Consider the following 6,000-nt stretch of genomic DNA (forward strand, 5'->3'; position numbering starts at 1 on the left):
ACTCCAACAAAACTCAAATCTTCTGATAAAGAAACAACTCACCAAAACAGAGTAGTATTGCTGGTTCTGAGGAATGCAGTGGAAATCTGTTGTGCCCCTTCCCCCAGGATCTTTGTGCCAGTGTGCAAGAATGCATGTTCTTCATAAACAAAAAAACATTACTAGCTGCAAAGAGAAGAAACTGTTCCAGGGTGTACAGCTCCCACGCCAGTTTCCAAAATAATGGCAAATACTGTTCTGATCTTAGCGACCCAAATTAACCTTTATGCCGTTTATTTATTCAACACATATTTCTTGAGCAACTATTAAGGGCCAGACACTGTGTTAAGAGATATAATCATGATCTCTGCCCTGAAAAATCTTCATCATACATGTCTCTGGAATAGAAATGCTTTTGGAATAGAACCAAAGTTAACATAATGTTGATTTCAGCTTCTGTATTCACTCACATGCTATTGGTGCATCCAATTTGGGAGCTGGAACAATTGACAGTAACTGTTATCTTCACCAAGTCTACATTTTTGGCTCGATAACTCGAAATTCAGTGTCTTACAATAATATAAACCAATGAGATCATCAGCTATAAGAGTAAGTCGTTTGGGCTTCATTAAACTCCTATGGTCAACTAGATAATTTTTCCACAATCAAAACTTTTATTGTTTTATATATATGTGTGTATATAACAATATAGGTAGGAGGGTCTCACCATTCTGCCTGCCCTACCTCTTCCTTAGAGGCTTTAGGCTTTTTGCCCTTCCTACCTTGTGACCAGTCAGGCTCCTTCTCAAACTCCTGTTATTGGGACCACACCTTCTATAGCAAACTGACAGCCCAAATATTTGCACATTGCAATCTAACTCTGTACAACCATATTTTTGCTAAACATTTACACTTGACTGCTCCTTTCCATTAAAGACAAGGGTCTGATGATTTGCAGAAGCATTTAGTGCTTTCCCAATCCTCAAACTCATCAGCAGAGGAGCCATGAAGGCTCACAACCTTATTTTAGGGTTCCATAGTGAAAGAGAAACTAAACTGTGTACACAGGGGAGAAGTTTTATAGTTCTTATTATCCCTATTAGCTTGTGACACTGTCTGTATCCTGAATAAGCGTCTTACCAAAAACAAGTACTATAAAAACACCTGCAAAAACAAGTACTATAAAAACACCTGTTAAAAAATAAGTGGGCCTGAACAGGCGGTGGCGCAGTGGATAGAGCGTCGGACTGGGATGCAGAGGACCCAGGTTCGAGACCCCAAGGTCGCCAGCTTGAGCGCGGCTCATCTAGTTTGAGCAAAAGCTCACCAGCTTGGACCCAAGGTCACTGGCTTGAGCAAGGGGTTACTGGGTCTGCTGAAGGCCCGTGATTAAGGCACATATGAGAAAGCAATCAATAAACAACTAAGGTGTGGCAATGAAAAACTGATGATTGATGCTTCTCATCTCTCTCTGTTCCTGTCTGTCTGTCCCTATCTATCCCTCTCTCTGACTCTCTCTCTGTCTCTGAAATAAATAAATAATAAATAAATAAATAAATAAATGGCCCTTAGTTTAACCAAATTTGTTGCTATTTAATAAGGCTTGGCTATTTGTTTTTTCTTGTTTGCTTTATAATTGTTTTTTCTTTACCTGAAATACCTTGGTACTACTTATTTACACACTTAAAATTTTATTGAGCACATAGTATGTGCCAGGTAGTGTTAAGTGCGGAGACACCGTAGTGAACATACTAGACATGATTCCTGCCTTGTGCTGAACACAAGGTGATATGCCTGTGCGTGGCTGACTCCTGCTTATTGTTCAGCAAGCCTAAATTCAGCTTAAGTGTCCTAAGTGTCACTTTATCTGGGCAGAACAAGAAAATTACCTGACCTGCAGAGGGAAAGTATAATGATATCTGACTATCTTCACTTTGAGGATGGAATAGAAAAAAAGAAAATAACTCTCCTCTGAGAGTTCCTAAATTAGTTTGCAAGCATTTTATGGGGAGCCAGAAAACCCTAAGAGTTGATTTTGTTAGTGCTCCCAGGCACCAACTATTAGCAAAAGTAAATCCTTTGGGAGTTCTATAGGTAAGATTCTAAGAACTATAACCTCAGAATAAATTATCACCAATACCTCGTAACAAATTATCAGCCCCACCCTTGACCTCTAGTGAAAGGAGGAGATGTAAATATTAAAGCCCTGTAAAAAAACAGCCTTAAGAAGCTAAGAAAGCAAGGAATTGGATTCTTCCCTGGAGGCTCCAAAATTTTCCCTAGAGCTCTAACTTGAGCTCAATGAGACCCAAATCAGACTTCTTTTTTTTTTTTTAGGAGATAGTTTTTTATTTATTTATTTATTTTAATTCATTTTAGAGAGGAGAGGGAGAGACAGAGAGAGAAAAGGGGGGGAGGAGCTGGAAGCATCAATTCCCCATATGTGCCTTGACCAGGCAAGCCCAGGGTTTCGAACTGGCGACCTCAGCATTTCCAGGTCGACGCTTTATCCACTGCGCCACCACAGGTCAGGCCCAAATCAGACTTCTGACCATGGAACTGGAAGATAATAAATTTGTGTGTGGGGGTGGGGGGTCTGGTTTTTTTTTTCCTTTTTTTTTCCTCTGAAGTGAGAAGCAGGGAGGCAGAGAGACAGACTTCTGCATGTGCCCAACCGGGATCCACCCGGCATGCCCACCAGGGGGCGACGATGCTCTGCCCATCAGGATGTTGCTCCGTTGCAACTGGAGCCATTCTAGCACCTGAGGCAGAGTCCATGGAGCCATCCTCAGCACCGGGGCCAACTTTGCTCCAATAGAGCCTTGGCTGTGGGAGGGAAAGAGAGAGAAAGTAGAGAGGGAGGCGTGGAGAAGCAATTGGGCACTTCTCCTGTGTGCCCTGACTGGGAATCGAACCCGGGACTTCCACACACCAAATTGATGCTCTACCACTGAGCTAACCAGCCAGGGCTTTTCTTTTTTAATTTTGGAATAATTATAGAGTTACAGAAAAGTTACAAGGATTGCATAAGAGAGTTCTCAGATTCCCATAATGCTAGTACTTAAGTCTTTTTTTTTTTAAATAGACTTAAGAAAAGTTTTGGGTTCAAAACAAAATTGAGTGGAAGGTACAGAGACTTCCAATATAGCTCCTAACCCCACATATGAATTTATGTTGTTCTAAGCCATTTAGTTTGTGGCAATTTGTTAGAGCAATATGAAAAAACTAATACAATAACAATTAGCATTTCTAGGAGGAAAAAAAGAGAGGAAGATGATTTAGGAATACATACATATAGAGTAAAATGCTAAAGAAAAATGAGGGAAAAAAATTTAGCCTAACCAGGCGATGGTGCTGTGGATAGAGTGCTGGAGAGGACCCAGGTTTGAAACCCCGAGGTCACCATCTTGAACATTGCTCACCAGCTTGAGCGCAGGGGCACTGGCTTGAGCAAGGGGTCACTCGTTCTGCTATAGCCCCCTGGTCCAGGCCTATATGAGAAAGCAATCAATGAATTAAGGTGCCACAACGAAGAGTTGATACTTCTCATCTCTCTCCCGTCCTGTCTGTCCCTATCTGTTCCTCTCTCTGTCTCTCTTGCAAAAAAAAAAAAAAAAAAAAAATCAGTAGTGTAATAAATGCTTGTACACTCATGTAAATTTGTGTATAACACATTCCAAGAAATAAAATTGCTGAGTTAAAGAGTAACACACTTAAAATTTGATAGATACTACTAAACTTACCCTGGAAGAGGCTTTGTGAACAGTATAGGAGAATGACTATTGCTTAAATGTTCACCAACTGTGGATATTATGTATATATTTTTTTACTTTTTGCCACTTTGATGAACAAAAATAATAGTACACTTATTTAATTTGCATTTCCCTAAATAAATGAGGTTGTATATATGCTTCCTGGCCAGTTGTATTTCTTATTCAGTGAATTATCTATCCATCACCATTGCCTATTTTTCTGCTTGAAATTTTCTCATTTTGATCAAAGAAGTGGCTACTATATACCGAACACTTGGTTATGTGCCAGGAAATGCACACTTGGTGCTTTAAAAAAACTTTTTTTGAGAAACAGGAAGGGAGACAGATGAGAAGCATCAGCTCATAGTTGTGGCACCTTAGTTGTTCAAGGATTGCTTTCTCATATGTGCCTTAACCAAGGAGCTCCAGATGAGCCAGTGACTCCTTGCTCAAGCCAGTGACCTCTGGGCTCAAGCCAGCAACCATGGGGTCATGTCTATGATCCCACACTCAAGCCAGTGACCCCATGCTCAAGCTGATGAGCCTGTACTCAAGCCAATGAGCCCGCGCTCAAGCCAGCAACCTCAGGGTTTCTAACCTGGGTCCTCTGCATCCCAGGACAGTGCTCTAACCACTGTGCAACTGCTTGGTCAGGCTAAAAAAAATTTTTTTTTAAACAACCCATTTAGCACATGAAAAATATAAGAAACATATGGAGATGAAATTTAAACCCTGGTCTTTTTTACTCTAAAGGCTTTACTTTCTCCACCAAATCACTATACCAAAAAGCTTCACTTTAATCAAACACGAAAACCCCAAATGGAAGTGACTTACCCAAACACTCACAGCCTCGTAGCTACATGCCCATTTCAATCCAGACCATGGGAAGGCATTTTACCACTCTGGTCTTACTAGAAAACAAGGTCGAAAACTGCCAAAAGACAGTTCAGGCAAATATTATCAGACTTGACTGCATATATAATCTGTGTCCTTAAAGATAAAGAACCAACCCACAGGACAAAGGTCGAAGATAAAATAGAAACATCAAGAAACATGGAGACCTTGGCCCCATTTTATCCATTGCCGGGGTCCAGCCCCAGGGGGGATCCAGGGGTCCCACAGGAGGAGACAGCGTCGGCGAAAATGGAGTGAGAGAGCCGAATTCTTTTCTTTCTCTTTATTCTCCGGTTAGCATTTACTGCCAGGCATCTCTACCAAATGCTAGTATAGCTCCCTTTTTATACACGCACACCGAGTTACAATCACATGGTGTTAATTATTACTTTTGTTTCACTATGTTTTCATGTTTCCGGATAACAGTTAATTTACATCTATGAGTCACAAACCAGGTAGCAAATCATTCAAAATACAAAATAACTTGAATAGTGATAACAACATCAGTAAAAGCTTTTAAAGTATTAGTTCTAAAAGTTAACTATAAAGTGAGTTAAGGGGCAGAGAGAGATTAGTAGACAACAACAATGGATCACCGCTTGCTCAGGTAAATGGCCTTGGGTTTATGCAGTGTCCTACTTTTTCTCACAAGATTCTAAAAGGCTTGCCTCTAAAGAAATTAACATAACATCAAGAATAGCTTTCATCCAAAGATATGCAGAGTGTACTTGCAAGATAGCCCAGCAGCAACACAGGACATTCCATGGATTTCCCTACATTTTTAAATCTCATGAAAACATCTCATTGAGAAAGCCTAGCAATTGCCTTTAGTCAAAAGACAATTCTCTTAGTAAAACATTCTTTTCTTGCTGACTACGCTCTCATCCTAGGCCACACAATGGGCCATTCTACTATACCTTACCTAAGATACTATTGTCTAGTCAAATATTACTATTTTATTATATTTAAACACTAGTTAAGTTCTGACTCTATTCTTCTCAGAATATACCACTATTTGCAGATCAAAGAAGAAAGGAATGTTTCTCTACTTATCACATGAAAAGGCTAGGGAGGAAAAAATGTTAAGTGAAGGCCCAAGGGTGCTCTGTGCACAGCCACTGCCTCCTAAGTCACAAGTCACAATCTATTCTTTTTATCATGATTAAGAAGGAATTCTCCTACAAACTTAACCCTTTACGAGGGATATCATAGCCAGCCTCTTATGTCTATGAGCCCAGTTCAAGGGGCTTGCAGGCTTTTCTGTGGAACTCACACTCTCTGTCTCATTTCCAAAGAAATCACTACGGATCTACAGGGAAAGCACGGTACTATTATCCCTGTGCCACAAATAATAGCACACACCCAGAAAAGGGGG

At 40.4% G+C, this 6,000-nt stretch overlaps 1 protein-coding gene across 1 annotated transcript in view; it reads right to left on the reverse strand.

Moving 5' to 3' along the window:
* Window positions 1-4,674, reverse strand: part of FAM13B (family with sequence similarity 13 member B) — a 108,632-nt gene extending 103,958 nt beyond the window's left edge. The window contains exon 1 of the mRNA XM_066272557.1: window positions 4,566-4,674. The gene's annotated coding sequence lies outside the window, so the exon portion shown is untranslated. The remainder of the gene's footprint in view (window positions 1-4,565) is intronic.
* Window positions 4,675-6,000: the final 1,326 nt, after the last annotated feature.

Source organism: Saccopteryx bilineata, chromosome 4 (genome assembly GCF_036850765.1).
Source record: "Saccopteryx bilineata isolate mSacBil1 chromosome 4, mSacBil1_pri_phased_curated, whole genome shotgun sequence".
Lineage (NCBI taxonomy): Eukaryota > Metazoa > Chordata > Mammalia > Chiroptera > Emballonuridae > Saccopteryx > Saccopteryx bilineata.